The sequence below is a fragment of the Myodes glareolus genome, chromosome 5 (genome assembly GCF_982192425.1).
Source record: "Myodes glareolus chromosome 5, mMyoGla1.1, whole genome shotgun sequence".
In the NCBI taxonomy this organism is placed as follows: Eukaryota; Metazoa; Chordata; class Mammalia; order Rodentia; family Cricetidae; genus Myodes; species Myodes glareolus.
In genome coordinates this window covers 80,030,182-80,047,105 of record NC_142030.1, presented here as the reverse complement: position 1 = coordinate 80,047,105, position 16,924 = coordinate 80,030,182, and the positions used below count along the sequence as shown (strand labels likewise).

Here is a 16,924-nt window from a genome sequence, read left to right as displayed (position 1 = left end):
ATCTTTATCTGCTTCAACCTCCTTTCTCACCTTTAGTTGCCTACTATAGAATTGTGTCTGTCTTCATTTCAGAATTGTGAAGTATGTCGTCTTCTAAAAGACATGGTTTATAGTGTCCATGTTGATCGTCTTTTGCTATTGAGAATGTTATGGTAACGTTGCATAAGGCTTTTATAATTCTCACACCATCAGTTAGATGGCTCTTGCTGATCAGAATAAACCCATGGTGTCAACTCCTCAGGGCTTCCTCTAACATCTGAGATGTGACCTTCAGTACTACATATCCAGTTATGACAAAAGCCACACTGAAGTCCTCTGCTGTTGAAACAATGCTTAGTGTACACTTGGCATGGGACCCTGGGCTTGTGCCTCCACTCTGCTTGCTTGTTTACCTTGGACTGGCTTTTCTGAGTTGGATGGCTTCCTAATTACCCTTGCTTCTGGCCTCCTTCCAGTCCCTTGCCATCAGGTAGCCAGATGCAGGATTCAGTCCAGCTTGGTTTTAGGGCATAGATCACCCTATTAATTTGACAAATTAACTTCTAGGTTTTTTAAAATCTATTCCTAGTAAACATAATGACTTCTATAATGGTTCTCTGACTTATTAGTAACAAGGTCTAAATTTGACATTTATTAAGTGTTTATATCATGACAAGCACTGGGATAGAGTTCTTAAGTATACTGCTTTTTTTTTTTTTAAATCTCTGAATGCTGAAAGCATTTCCATCTGACAGATGAGAGCAGGAGGTTTGTAAATGTCAGATGAGGAGCCTGGGCCTGATTCTGTAATCTGCCTGGTGTCGAAACCTCTGGTCTTGTTCAGGTATAGTCAGTCACTGGTGTCTTGCCTTACCTGGGAACTAGTCATGAATTGGCTTGGGCTTGGAAAGATGGCTTGGTGGTTAGCAGTGCTTGCTGCTCTTGCCGAGGACCCAGGTTCAGCTCACAGTCGTACACAACTCCATTTCCAGGGGCTCTAGAGCCTTACTCCTGGACTCAGCAAGCGCCAGGCATGCACACAGTGAACATACATGCATGCAGGCAAAACACTTATGCACATATATGCATGCAGGCAAAACACTTACACACAGAAAATAAAAATAAATAGATCTTTTAAGATAATAATAATAATGTATTTTATATTATGTTTATATTTATTGTTTGTGATGCTGAGGATGAAACACGGGACTCTTGCCTGTTATACAAACTTTCCACCACTGAGCTACATGTCCAGTCCTGTTCAGTTTTAAAGGCAAATATATGTGGATTGTTACATAAGTGGCTTTTTTTTTCTTATTTCAACAAAAGTTGGAGAACTGACCAATAACCTTTTTAAAAAACTTGCAGTTATTTTTTTAATCCTGGGGTTTTAATGTTCATAAGGCATCAACATTATCATCAATTTTGCCATAATGGAAATAGCATGAGTAGAGAAAATAGCATGAGTAGAGAACAGTGCAGCAGGCATTGTCTAAAGTGCTTTCCGTGGATTATTTTGCTGAGCACCTCAGTAACCCAGGGCAGCAGTGTTGCTATCCTCTCCTGTCTTCAGGATATGGAATATAGAGGGACAGAGATCTTTGCCCTCCATCCTTGAGCTAACTTTCCCTTGCATCAGGTAGTCAGAAGAACTCTTTGAACAGGATTTAATATAGTATGTGTATTCAAATATAATTCACGAGACAATGGGTTAATTATGTTTTAACTTCTGGAGAGATGGTTCAGTAGTTAAAACAGTACTTGGTGCTCTCCCAGAGGAACCACGTTGGTTCCTAGCATCCAATGGTGGTTCACAATCATTTGTAATTCTAATTCCAGGTGATCTGATATCTTCTGGCCTTTTAGGGCACCAGACACACACAGTACATATACATACATGTAGACATACATACACATTAAATAAAATAAATCTTTAAAAAATTATTTCTCAGACTTCACTTTATGTTTGATTAATAATCATAATTCAATTTTATTTTATTTTTATATTTTCCCCCTCCTCTTCTTTTACTCATGTTTTGAAAATTGTATCCGTATCAGAATCCTTTTGCAAAAAGGTTGAAAAACAGCTCTTTGATTCTATAAGCGTTTGTAGACAACATAACATTATCAAGCAGTTCTTTTACCTGTGGGAAAAGAAAGAATTATACACACTTCCTGATTTCAATTCTTTAGTGACATTGGGAAACAGACTACTGCATTTTAAAATTATTTATACAATGGGATACATATTCAGTGCCTGGGAAACTTAGCAAGAAAGGATGCCTGAGTTGAGATTGCTTCAGGAAAGATCTTAAAACAGAAATTCAAATGCAAATAAAATTTATGGCAAGTAAAAGGAGTTGCAGTCGGGAAGGGAAATGGAGCCTGGACAACAAGAGAAGGTGTGTCAAGGCAGCTCCCACTGCACACTGGGAGTTTAATCTCACTGATGGGACCTGGGAGAGTTGTTACTGATTAAAAAGTAGGGAGTTGGCCTATTTATACCTCAGGTTCCACCAGTCATGGATCGAGGTTGCTCCTGGGGACATCATTCCTGTCAGTTTAAGTTTGTTCCATGATAAACACCAAGCATCCTTGGCAGACAAACGCGGCTTGCCAACAACAAACTTGAGTGTCCTGGAATACTAAGAGCTAGGAATATGGACCAGACTTCTGCAGTCTCTGCGCCAGACTTCAGCAGCCTCTGCGCCGGAAGTGTACTCAAGTCAGGCCAGAGGCTCGGGGAAAGTTCTGTTAAAGATGTATCGCGAGTAAGCTCTTGATGCTAATCATTTTCCTCTAAGCCCGAGTGATGGGGTTGTGAACATTTGTTCCAGGTAGAGAGAACAGTGTGTGCAATCAGAGAAGCCTGAGAGGACAGAGAAGACTTGAGACACTAAAGTTATCTAAACCTGAGGGGTAGTACAAGGACAGAAAGCAAGGCAGCTAGATTTCGGCAACTATAGAGAAGCCCTGTGTGCTGTGCGGATGAGTTTTCTTCCCCCTATGGGAGATGGGGAACCACACTGGAGATTTTTAAACAAAAAAAGGAGAAGTTCATATTCATAGTTTTAAGATTATTTTGGCTAGAGTAGCAGGAGTCCAGAAAAGGAGTTGAAAGGATTCTAGTGAGATGGAAGTTTGTGTGTTAAAGCAATACCGCTTTGTGGCTAGTGTACAAAGGAGGTTAAGAGGGGCTGGCCGTGCTCAGAGAGGAATCAAGGTGCCTCTAGAACTCTGCATTGGGTGACGATGTGTGGAGATGCTAGAAACCACAAGAAACTGTACAAGACAGGGATGGACAGGGAAGGAAACCGACCCAGCCTCAGTGTGGCCAGCCAACTCGTGCCAGAAGAGGGACTGTGTGCGCAAATGTGATGCAAACGCAGATGCACATGCGGGTAGATGCACATGCGGAGAGGGGCCGAAAGGAGTTGAGTGTGAGGTGCTGGCGAATGCACAGCAGGAAAGTTTTAAGCAGAAGGGCACGAGGATATCAGGTTTTGAAGGGCCACTGGGGGGGGGGGTCTTCTAGGGCTCCCCTTCCCACTGGGAAATGGACTTCAGCATCCTTAGAACTGTAGCTCTGGCGATTTCTGAAAATAAAAGACAGAGTTGGAACCAAAGAAAACACATTAAAAAGATATTTAGAAAATTCTAGTTTCTCATTGCTGATGCTTTGGAGGCTGCAGTAACTTGGCATTATTTAAACTCAATGTCCCCTGCATTTTGCTTGGAAAGATGATTCTTTGTATATATAAGCACAGCCAGAAGAGCTGAAAGGGACTTACCTAAAAGAAGACTTTCACAAAACAGCTCCTTTTTAACACTCACTCAGTCCAAAAGGAGTTGAGGCCTCTATGATGGAAAACAGAAGCCCACGGTATCTACTCTCCACAGTATCTTTTTTTTTTTTGAAAGTAAATTTTATTAAATTATAAAAGTTTCCATTTCTGCCCCTCTTCCCAACACCCTCCCACTCCCCCCACTCCCTCTCTTCCTCCCTCTTCGTCCCTTAGGGCAGTCAGGGTTTTCTGCCCTGTGGGAAGTTCAAGTTCCTCCCCGCTCCCTCCAGGTCCAGGAAGGTGAGTATCCAAACAGACTGGATCCCCAAAATCCAGAATATGCAGAGGAAACAGGACCCAGTATCATAGTCAATGGCTTTTCAGAAAGACTTCGGGCCAGCCACATTCAGAGAATCCGGCCAAATTCCGAGAATCTGGTTAGATCACGTCCTCGTTCAGTCCCAGTCCAACTGGCCTTGGTAAACTCTCATTAGATCCGTTTCCTTGTATCAGTGGGTGATAGCATCCCTCGCAGTACTGATTTCGTTTTTCATGTTCTTCCTCCTTCTGCTCCTCATTTGGACCTCGGGGGGCTCAGTCCGGTGCTCCAATGTGGGTCTCCGACTTTATCGCCGTCCTTCGCCAGATGAAGGATCTATGGTGATAAGCAAAATATACATCAGTATGGTTATGGGCCACGGCCGATTCAGGCACCCTCTCCTCTGTCCAGAGAACAATCTGGGGGATCTCTCCTTGGACCTGGGATCCCATATATAATCAAGTCTCCTGTAAACCCTAAAATGGCTCCCTTAGTTGAAATATATTCTTCCCTGATCCCATATTCATCCTTCCTCCCTCCCCCCCCATCCCAGGCCACCGAGCTTTCCCCATTCCTCCCCTACTCCCTTCTCTCTAACCCTCTCCCCTTCCATCAACCCTCCCACCCCCTCCCCATGCACCCGAGGTTACCTGGGGCTCTTGTCTATTTCCTACCTCCTGGTGGATAGCTAAATAATCTTCATCAGGTTCATCTTCTTATTTAGCTTCTCTAGGATCACGAATAATAGGCTCAAAGACCTTTAATTATGGTTAGAATCCACTTATGAGTGAATACATACCGTGTTCCTCTTTTTGGGTCTGGCTTACCTCACTCAGTAAAGCGTTTTCTATGTCCATCCATTTGCATGCAAAATTCAAGATGTCATTGTTTTTTACCGCTGAGTAAAACTCTAATGTGTATATGTTCCACACCTTTTTAAACCATTCTTCTATTGAGGGGCACCTAGGCTGTTTCCAGGTTCTGGCTATTACAAATAGTGCTGCTATGAACATAGTAGAACAAATGCTTTTGTAGTATGTTAGGGAATCTTTAGGGTATATTCCCAAGAGTGGAATTGCTTCTCCACAGTATCTTATGTTCAGTTCATAAGAAAAGGCACCAAGATTTCTGTCATTGCCTAGAATTAGCAGGGCCACAGTTTTATCTACTCCCCTCAGACCCAAGATGGCCTCGTGGAAAAACCACAGTTATATAGACTGAATAATCCAGTGGTGTTTTTTTTTTTCAGGTGTACTATGATGTGAAGAGAAAAGTTGGAAAGCATTTTCTAAACACGTACTTGAAGTTAATAATTATTAACAAATGAATGTTACTACATAATAAATACACAATGATAACATTTTTATTGTTTACATAGAAGAGAAAGCTACAAATAAATTGACAACAGTCAATTATAGACTATGAATAGGTTTCTCTGTGTAGCCCTGGCTGTCCTGGAATTTGCTCTATAGACCAGGCTGGCCTGGAACTCAGAGAGCCACTTGCCTCTGCCTTCTAGTGTGCTGGAATTAAAGGTGTACAACACCGCTGCCCCAGTGAGAAAACACTTCTTAAGGGATTTTCTTCCTCTCTCTGGCCGCTGCCCATTTGGGTATATTTTGGATGTATTTTTATTTAAACACAAAACATAAGGAACCAAACGTTTTTGATATTTGATGTTTTCCATAACTGTTAAAATAGTCTTCAAAAATTATGGAAATGTCCAGTGGATGAAGGAATAAGGTAACTTAAGACTTATGTATTTATCAATACACTCATTAAATAAATATGATAATCTGACTAAGCCTTAACGCCAAGGTAAGTATTAGTGTGGCTGCTGGGTGCGTGAATAACAAAACCCCTTCCAGTTGGAAGAGAAGGCTGTCACTTCAGGGAACGCTCATGGAAACAGCTGTGATACTGCCATGCGCTGTTCTCACAGGCACAGGTACAAAGTGTTACTGGAACACAGAAGATGTCAGAAATGGGGAAGCCAAGAACTGGGGGAAATAGGAGCTTTCTCCTGCTTCTTTATTCCAAGTCTGGGGCTTGATGTTGCTCCTCCTCCTCTTCCTCTTTCTGCTTTGTTTTTCTTTTGATCTTATTTGAATTGAGAACAAAGTTTATACCCTAAATGTCTCACGAGCCCAGTATCATGCAAAACACATCCGTGTGGAAACACGGGCCTCTCACTGCATGGCTTGTTCTGCCACCCCCCTTCTGGAAACTGCCGAATGATCTCACTGCCCATAAAGTTGCAGAAGTAGGCCCTCGGGAATAATTCTTTAAAATGTAACTCCAACTCCTACCCAGGCGAGAACCACAAGAGCCAAACTCAGAGTCCCTTTCCTAGAACTCTGGAACTGAGACCCAGAGAACAGGATTGGTTGTTTTTAGGGGAGGCACCCATGCCTGCTTAGGAGCTGCTGGAAGGCTTGCTTTGCAGTGTAGATTTAAAACAGAGGAAAGAGGGTCACACAAGAGAAGAATCCTATCCACGTGCAGGAGCACCAACAGGGGAATCCCGGTGACCTTGCGCCCTGCCATTGAGTATTCCAGAAGTTTTGTAGCGTTCACATCTTTGAGCCTAATGATTATTTGTAGGCTTTTCACACAGCTCGCGTTAGTTAGAACCTTGACTCTTGTTTCATCCACAATCTCAAATTGTAGTGGACGCCTGCTGTTGGCCTCCTTGGAATTCGTCCTTGATCTCTCCCCCCCCACCCTTCTACCAGCATTAAGAGTTACTCCAGTCTCCGGCACTTCTAGAATCTTAAGTATTCTGAAGGTAAGGAGGGTGGAATTGACTTCAACCCCAGGTCTAAATAAGTCTTCTCATGGCTGGTCAATGAAGCCTCTACTCTTGGTTCACAGTGACTGTGTTGAAGGTGGACTCAGACACTACACCCTCCCCCCTCCCAGCCCTTTAGTGGAAGATTGGAGGAGGTGCTGAGAGTCTGAGAAACCTCATCTATTCTACATCGGGAAAAGAGTTGAGAGAGAGAGAGGTTCCCTTTTCTTCAGATAGTGTGGTCTGGAGCTTCCCCACCGGGGAGGATCCAGCAAACAAGGCTGGTGCAGGGGAAGAATGTTGGGGAGCTGAGATTGACAAGACAGCTAAGCTACCTGGATCCAATCAGGACTGAAGGCCACACTGATTTTGTCCTGGCTTTTCCCCTTTGCTGTGTGTTTTTATTCTTCATTTGAGACTCTGAATCAGATTTTCTTTTGTCATTCAGCCAAGTATCATAACCAACAGAATTCACAATATTTTCCTCTTTGCTGACTGACATAGCAAGTCCTGAAAATCCTTTTGTCTTATACCTGCAGCCCTTTGAGGCCATTTGCTCCGAGGTGCATTTGCTCTTTGTTGTTTGGGGACTTGGTTTTGACAGACCATGTAATAAATGCGGAACGGAATGTGAGACCAGAGAATAGGATGTGCTCTTTTGATTAGCAAAATCTTAATGCAGTGTTGGTGTCCTTAGGAATCTGAGCAATCTTAAAATTCTTTGGTGCTATATATTTTTTTTAATTTGTAGCTAATATTTTTAGAGCCTCGATAAAATGATTTTCAATCATCCTGTCACATATCCTGGAGCAGGCTACCACTTACTACACATATAATTCATCTTGGTTCTCACTTAGCTGTTTATCGTTAAAAAAAAGGGAGGAGCGGCATGTCTGTGTCTGCTAATTTGAGACCACTGCGTCCTTCACTGAGTGAGTTTTCCTGTCCTTCAAGTTCCATCAGAGATGCGAGAATCTCTTCATTAGCCTAAACATGGGTGTAAAGGTCTCTGCCGAAGGACACAACATGACTCAGTTTGATACAAATAGAAAGTTCATGTTCTGTTTCTTTTCCCGTCTTGTCTGTTCTCCCTCCTTCTTCCCTTCCTCATCTAACACACCAGAGCTTCTTTTTTTTTTTTTTTTTTTTTTTTGCTGGAAACAGGGACTTCTCTTTTAATCTCCCACGAGAAAACCAATGAATCAACTGTAAACCATTCAATCAAATCTTACTCACACTTAACTAATTGACAGTTAGTGGTGGATGAGACAAGAAACATAAACTACCCCCTTCCTAGATTTTCTATTTCATAAAAGATCTGCCCTTTTATGAAGAAGTTATTTGCACATCTGAACTCCATGGTCGCAGTGTTATCTGCCTTACATCTACTCGGAAGATGAGCAAATTCGTTCAAAGAAAGTTTATGCATCTTCCAGACTGTTTGTTCTTTGTCCTAGGAAGCTTCTGGCAGATTTAGAATCTTTGCTACTTGACAAGAAGTCTTCTCGGAATTACTGGTTAACTGGGGATGCCCGAGAAACTCAGCCAGTGACATTTAGACATCGAACTCTGCACAGTGGCTTCTTGCCCTGCTGTCGTCTACAAGGGTTGTGACTGAAATGTCAAGTGTAGAAAGGAATCTCGATACACAATGTTCTTTCTTATAGTAATAAAATGGGAGGTGAATGCAGCTGTCTGAGGCCCGGAAACAGGGCTATCACACAGATAGGTTTGATGACGTGCTCTAGCTTATACAGCTGGCATCCAGTTGCCCCAGTCCTATTGATCCCATAGCCACCAACCGTAAACATCACAGCTGGAAAGACTGAACACTTGCGGTGAACCAGGCAAGGCTTCCCAAGGCGGTCACTCGATAGTAACATCTTTTGCTGAACAGGGAGATTCTTGAGAATAGGGTGGGGCTCTGCGCTTACCATATGCTGTCTTGATGACTCCTACTTTAAACAAGACACTGATGGACCTAAAATACAAGGTGCATTTTGGTAGAAGGAAGACTAGAGGGAGCGACTGGGTGTTAGGGCAAGAACTTCCTTATAGAGTAGACAGAAATGGAGGTTTCATTACGAATAACTGCCGTGTCCTGACATGGCCCCGGTCCTGTCATAATGGGCACATTCCACAGGATGTGGTGAAAGTTGGATATGTTGTCCCTTTGTTCCTGAAAAGGGTCTCTTGATTTGTACCTGGACTCAGCTGTGGGAGCACAGTCCAATGACTTCTGGGAAACGTCCCCACAGAGTCACAGCAGACCCTTCCGTTCTGCTCCTGTCTTCCTGCAAGGATTGGGAACAGAAAAGGTGGAGCTCTGTGAACCACTAAACATCCCAGGGGACTTTGGATGTGGCCCTCACTGAGCACATTTTCCTCTCCGTCTGAGATGTGAGGGAAGGAGGGCCACAGTGATTCTACATGTGTTTCTACCATCTGCCTTCCGTTCTTAGTCCTTCACGGGAGCCAATGGATCAGACTTGTTCTTATCACCCAGGCGCAGCACCACACCCGACAGTCAACATTCAGAGCGTTAGCATCGCAGGACATGAAAACCCTGATTCAAAACTACGGCTGTTTCAGGGTACATTGCTCTTGCATCTTTTGAGAATCTGCCAGTCACGGTAACGAGAGAGGAACGGAATGTGAAGGATGAGACTGGAGAACGGGCTGCGTGATAACAAGGCAGAAAGGGCAAGCGTCTCCTAAATAAAGAGCAAGTGTCTCCTCAATCTTCGCATCCTTGAATGCGCGAATGAAACATGAGAATCTATTTTGTTGAAGCCATGGCTTTAATTACTTATTTGGTTTGGTACTCATTTCATTTGATCCTGAGGTAGCTGTTATAACCGTCTTTTTTGGAAGTTGAAGAAAAGGAGGTAATAAAAGCCAAGTAACCTTGTCAGGGTTGGGCAGCTATTGAGAGTAGTGCTGGGGTTCTCACGGTCCTCTTGGGTACTCTTCTGTATTCATACATAAAAGAGACGCAAACAAAAGGCCCTCCTTTGGTCTTACACCCATAGATAGGATATCCTTCCTTTGTGTGTGAGTATGTATATGTGTATATGTTTGTGTGTGTGCAAATATTCATACATGTGTGTGTACCTGTGTCTAGAAGCCAGATACTAATGTTGAGCATCTTCTTCAATTACTTGTTGTAAGAAGAGCGGCAGGCTGCGTCCCGCCACCCGGCTAGCTTAACCCCCAAAATAACCACATGGAAATTATATTAATTAAACACTGCCTGTCCCATTAGTGCTAGCCTCTTATTGGCTAACTCTCACATCTTGATTCAACCCATTTCTAATAATCTTATCAATGGGATGAGTCTAATCAATGTCCGTCTCTGGCAGGAGAAACATGGCATCTGCCACACTTCCCTTCTTCCCAGCATTCTGTTCTGTCTACTCTCCCCACCAAAGGGCTGCCCTATCAAAAGGCCAAGGCAGTTTTCTTTATTCAACCAATGAAAGCAACACATAGAGAGAAGACCCTCCTACACCAATTACTCTTCTTCTTCTTCTTCTTCCTATTATTATTATTTGTGACAGTGTCTTTAAGAGAACCTGGAGTTCACTGATTTTTGTTAGACTAGCAGTCCAACAAGCCCCAGGGATCTTCTGTTCCCCTTCCCAACCCCGTTGCTGGGATTGCAGGTATGTGCTGCCATGTCCAGCTTTGCAGAAGTGCTGGGGAATCAATTTCAGGGCCTCGTGTTTGTGTAGCGAGCATTTTCCCAATGGAGCCATCTCTCTAGCCCCCAGGACATCTTTCTAATAGACTAAATGACAGGTATGACCTGTGACCTACAAAATAAAGGCAGATAGTGCAGTAGATAGCCATTGTTACAATCAGAAATCTAGTAGACAACCCAATATTTTATTTAGTTGTACACCAGGCCACTAAAAACCCAAATCAGAACTGGCTTGAACAATTAGGAATTTATTGACTCACATAGAAGACAAACGAGAGCTGGGGTGGTTCCGGGGGCTGGTTGACTCCGATGTCAAGTGAGCACACATCTTGGTCTCATTGGGCATGCCTCATAGCTTGAGCATCAGCTGGTGCAAAGCATAAAGAATATCAAACAACTTATAAACGTGAGTTCTTCATGGTAGCACACACATGCACAAACACAGGCTTGGAGCTTGTGAAAGGCTTGGACAGCTCTGTGAGTTCCAAATGTTGGGCCATGATGGATGAGGGGAAGACTTAGCCTGTTTGTATAAAACAATATGGATATCACTGTGTATCTGGAAGTAATACTTCCTACCCCATGGCAGTGGATTCCCCTGAAGTCACATCTTAGATGCAGCGAACATTCGCCTCCGTGCCATGTGGAGGGAGAAAAAAGAGCTTCCCCTCCTATTTGAATTTTGCAGAGATGGGATCTTGTCTTTCTTTTAAAACTGAGGTGGGTTTTTTCCCCCTCAGAAATCTCTTGTCAACCTTCCCCTGTCACTTAGCAACTGTAGGCATAGTCTGAAGGGGTCATTGATATGCAAATGACAGTTGAAGCCTTTGGAGTGGGTGAGCTGCTGTTGGCTAACAATTTAGTGATATTCAATATGGCCATCTGGACCGGATCCCTCCCTTCGTGAAGCTGAACCAGCTGCACCCCTGGTGCCTATATCCAGGTCACTTGATTCATAGGTATGTGTGACAGTAGACATGACGCTGTCAGGGAGAAATTAAGAAGAGCACTTTCGAACTGCAAGGGTGACATCTTCTCATAGACTGGGATCCAAAACTCTAGTGATGTGTCTGCTAGGATAGATTACCACAGACTGGGTCCATCCCTTCCCTCATCCTAAATAGTTTGTTTCTCTTAACAAGGCTTAACACTACATCAGATTGTGCGGACAACAGTAAATTCTCTTTATCATCTTGAACTTCTAGGCTTTTGCATATGGGTTCCTTTTCATACACACCCCCAGTGGGCTAAGAGTGGAGAAGAATCAAGGCACAGAGACTAAGCAGGTAGAATCAGAATGGTAATGGAAAACTAGAGAGTGGTTTGTGTCCATGTTTCAGTAAGACTTTGTTTCCTGCTGAAGCTCTAGGACACACTAACATGTTAGCTCCCACACTAACATGTTAGCCTCCACACTAACATTATTAGCTCCCACACTAACATGTTAGCTCATGATGGGAATTCCACAGTCATGAAGATATTCACCAGATAAGACTGTGCTGTGAGGAGGGGAGTGGCCTGTCTGTGGAGACTCAAAAATGTGAGCCTATTGCACCTTGTCTGAAAGTTAGAGTTCGAGCTTATTTTTCCTCTCCCAAAGTTGTTGACAACAGGTGTGGATACAAATGAGAGATTCGTTCTGGCCTAGGGTGTGGTCAATTAGTAATTTGAATGTTGAAGTAGATCCACTCAACCTGGACCAAAGGTGGGAGAATTCCAGTCTATTCCTTCTGTCATGCTAGTGAAGTCTGTTGCCTCCCCACTCCCCTTTTGGGGTGAAGTATATAAGTGTTTGGAAAATAAATGAGGCAAATTCAGTATTCTTTGAAGTTCCTTCCTGATACTGTTCTATGTTTCTGTCTCTTATTTCTCCTGTATCTCTATTCCTTCAGTTTAATAATTCTAACCCTCCCACTCCTACCCTAGAACATACAAGTTTTATCGAAGTTGATTTTCAACACCTGTCTGCAATTGCTTGTCATCTGTATCTCAGAAGTCCTGAGGTACAAGGAGTACTGCAACTCCTCTGACCCTGACAAGGGACATTGTCTGCCTCCCACACAAAGGCCCCTGGGGCAGAGTGCTTCTCTGTGCCCAGTAAAATTAACCCTGTGTTCTTCTTTTGAGATAGGGAAGTTGTGTTGAAGGAGGCAGAAGTCTGTAAAGAAGATGATGAAATATGGAGGGACAGCCCCCAGGAGCCCCTTGGGGTCTGTGCTCTGAGGGAGCCCCTGGAGACAGAAGTGAAATCTCTCTTCTTCCTTCTTGTCAGATAGTTTCCTCCTTTTCAAGTTTGCAAGCTACAATAAATCAACTCCCTGGGTGTCACAATAGCAGGGCTTTCTCTCCGAATCTGGCTGAGTTGAGATATTCTAGAAAGGTTAGCTGACTCAGAATTCTTCAGAGAATTAAAGGAATTCCAGCCGCTGACTTGAAGGTCTGTTGACATCTCTGCCCACATTGTATGCTTAATTCAGGCACAGATCAATCCAATGTCCTGTGAAAGCTTGCACCCTTTACTGTTAGAGAATTGATCTGTGTGGTCTCTGTTACCTACTTCCTCTCTGACCCACGTTGGAAAGAGAGAGAGAGAGAGAGAGAGAGAGAGAGAGAGAGAGAGAGAGAGAAGAGGGGAGAGAGTTAGGGTGAAACAAATCCACTGGCAAGTTAATGTCTCTAGGCAACCACTCTCACATGTGTTATGAATTTGTGCAAATTGGCACTTAATCTATAATGCCATCACAAAAGTAAAACGAGGTTTGAAGAAGAACCTTCAAATTAGATTGCGTATACTACCAGAGTCAATTTAGGGTTGCTCATATGTACTTGTGTTTAGGACTGACCACTTGAGGCTGTATAAGCTAACAGTTTTCCCTGAAGAAAATGGATTTTCCCTCTCCCAGCAACCACTGATGGCCGGTAGTTCTTCATTCAGGAGTGGGAATCTTGTGAAATTTCCATCTTACATGTTGGCATGTCAACCAGTGTTGTCATTATGTAGGTGTTGTTTTGGCAAGCATATTGTTGAGATTTCATGGGTACAGCTTCCCTGTTGTCTGAAAGACACTGTCTCCCCAGAGCAGCATGCTGGTCCCCTGGCTCAGTCTTCTCACCCAGTCCTCTTAGGCTTTCTGTGAGCCTTGGGTGTATGGGGTGTGGTGTAGTTGTCTCAGTTGTGACTAGGCAACCACAATCCATATCCTTTGCATTCTGACTACCGATCTCTGTCATCGTCTTCTGTTTCAAAACGAAGCATCGTTGTTGAGGGTTGAGAACCACAGTTTACCCGTGGGGATAATGGTGAGCGTTTAGAATATAGTTGGAAGTTATATCGGTTTAGAAAAATGGCGGTGCAGTTTTTTTATCTGGGCTCAGTGACCTTTTCAGGCATGAGCAGTTAGCTAAATTTACAGTACCCCGCGTGAATTCACTCCTACTGAAGCCGACCTTAGGTCCAGTTAGATGGCTGTCAGTTACCCCAGGATATAAGCGTGGTCATTGCGCCACTGGAGATATCTTGCTAGGTCAATCCTTATGTTTTGTGAGCTTTTCAGCTGGGTAGGACTAATGATGGATCTTTTTCTCCTGTTGGCGGCTTGTGTATGACCGTCCTGTAGTAAGAGAGTTAGTTCTCAGGGAGGAGAAAGGCTTCTGAATCAATTCTAGCACAACTTCTAAGTCCTGTGTCTGAAGTGTGTGGTTTCTTCAGCAATAGTGTCTTGTCTTCAAGTACTTGGAGGCAGTCATTGGTGATAGCAGTAACCTACATTGTTTGGGGTTGGGGGAACTCTTGTACTACCCTTTCCAATGCCTCGAAGGGAGCCTGCCTATGCCTGTTAATGAAGTTTTTGTTAAATAGTCTATGGCTCCTTAGGGGAACATTATCACTATGTGGAATAAATTCTTTGAAAGCAAAGGTCAGCTCTACCTCTGCGTAAGCTAAGGCATCTGTGGCATCATTTGTTGCTGTCAATCACCAGTGAAGCATCTCAGAATTTACAGATGCAGTCAGCTTAGCTTCCTTATTTTTTTAGACGCCAATTAAGCCTTCTCATAGCCATACACTTAGAGAATCCCTGCACTTTTACAAAATTGATATTGAAGAAGCTATTTATACTTCTGTCTTAACCCTCTGGATGACTTCAATGTCTCTGCAGAGAAAGGACCTTGAAACATATTTTGTATTGGGCTCTATCATGGCTATTGTGGGCTGCAGCAGGCAGACAGTCTTCAGGTTGAACAGCCTGGCACACCTGGGTATTGAGCTATCAAATTATTCATTTGACTTATGGGAAATTCAGTTTAGTTTTTCAAGAGAAGTAATTTTAAGAAACACAGTAATCACCAAAGTTTTTTGTTTTTCTTACAAGTCTGATTGTGAACGAGAAGCGGGCTTGTTCCATTTCATGACCCATAGTCAACACAGATTCTCTTCTTGGGCCTTTCTGGCTTTCTTTTCCTCATTACTTAAGATTTTAACCTGGGTCCCATTCAATCACTGTTTCACATTTTAGGGACCTAGTTACTCATACAAGCTAACTACCCCTGAGGTTCAGGACCCATGATCCCGTTCTACCCAAATCACAGTGTCAGTGCCCACTCCTTTAGAAACATGAAAAGGGACTTTGAAAACTGATCTGGCACTTGCTGTTGGCTTGGGTATTGACTGGGATATCCCTTGATGTTGCATGGCTGACGGCTTGCTGCCCAGGGCAGTGCTTTTGAAAAGTGGTGAAACCTTCAGGATGTGATGCCTAAGAGGAGGCCATTAAGTCTTTGGAACTATGTTTTTGGAAGGGATTGAGGGGCTCAGCCTGCCGCCCTAGGCTTCCGGGCTGGAGCCGTGATGGCTTGCTCTGACAGGTATGCCTGTCATTGGTCTACCACTCTCATCAGAGGCCAATCTGACAAAGCCCCCATCCCACCTCATCCTGGACTTAAGTCTCCAAAACGAACACTAATCATTTCTTCTTTGCAAAGTTATTTGTTTGGGATATTTCATTTAGTAATACGAAGCTGAATGCCGTTAAGGCATTCTTCTCATCTCTTCTTGGAACGCATTAATGTATAACAGAAAGAAGTTCTTGTCACTTTTGTATTTTTCTGGTATTTTGCTTAACTACTTCTTTCTTTGTTTATTTGTTGAGGAAACATTAGTGCCCATATTTTCTGCCTAGATTCTTTGCTGAAATTGCCAGAATGTAAAAAGAAGATCAACAGCTCCGACAATAGCTCTTGAAGAGTGCGACTGATTTCAATGCAGCTTAACGATCGATCACAGGCAAGAACCTTGGCCCTACGGAAGGTTCAAGATGAAGATGCACATGTATCATCAACATGTATTTGAAATGTTGGGAGGGAGTACTTCTTTTTATTAATAAAATTTATTTATTTTATTTGTTTTTTTAGATCATGTATCTTGATCTTATTCATTCCCCATCCTTTTGCATCTGACCTCCAACCCCGTACCTCTCCCTCTCCCGCATAGAAAAAAATTCAAGAGAAAAAAACGAACAAAATAAAATAAGGGAAAAAAGGGGAGGAATTAAAAATCTTATCATGGAAACTTCAGTATGACCCAACCAGGCATGTTGTACACCCCTTTGTCCACACTTCTCTACTTGCAAGCGTTTGCTGTAAAAAGTCATTGGTCTGGTCCAAGGCCCCTGGTCTCCACTACATGTTCGATGCTGGGCCCCCACTAGGGCTCTTCCTGGACATCCCATTGTCCAGATGTGTTTTGGAGATGCTACAGCCTTGGGTCTGTGGGTCAGGTTCCTTCATGTGCTCCAGCAGAACATAGATGAGGCAGATGTTGGGGCAGACAAGTCAGAACCCTGGGTCTGGCCTATAGCTAGCTGTAGGGTTGGTCCACCAGATGGAAAATGGGGACAGCTCTCTCATGGTCATAGTTTCAGGGCTGGCTCCCTCATACCTGTGCTAACAATGTTAGCTCTATTGTGCTACCCTGGTGAGGTGCAGGCTCTGCTCTCCTGAGTGTTGCAGTTGATGGGGGTCAGGGACAGCTCTCCCACTCTTATGACCGCAAGGACAGCTCTCCCACCTGACCCAGACATTTGTAACAGATTACATACAATTCTCCCACACCAGACATTGGTAGGCAGGGGTGGGGAAGGGGGAGGGAGGAGGGTAGCTATTCCCTGTCCATGCCACCACAGGACAGATGGGTGATGGGGACAGTTCTCTCATGCTCACAGTTGTGGGGCTGGCTCACCCATACCTGTGCTAACAGGGTTGATTCTATTGTGCTGCTCTGGCAAAATGCAGGGCCTGCTCTCAGAAGGGAGTTCTTTTAAAGAGAGATTTACCGGGATCATAAAGGAGCT

General features: G+C 43.6%; 1 long non-coding RNA gene across 1 annotated transcript in view; it reads left to right on the top strand.

Moving 5' to 3' along the window:
• LOC146894963 (uncharacterized) overlaps positions 1-15,985 on the top strand; it is a 42,626-nt gene extending 26,641 nt beyond the window's left edge. Inside the window, exon 2 of the long non-coding RNA XR_015001158.2 lies at positions 15,755-15,985. This is a non-coding gene — a long non-coding RNA (uncharacterized LOC146894963). The remainder of the gene's footprint in view (positions 1-15,754) is intronic.
• Positions 15,986-16,924: the final 939 nt, after the last annotated feature.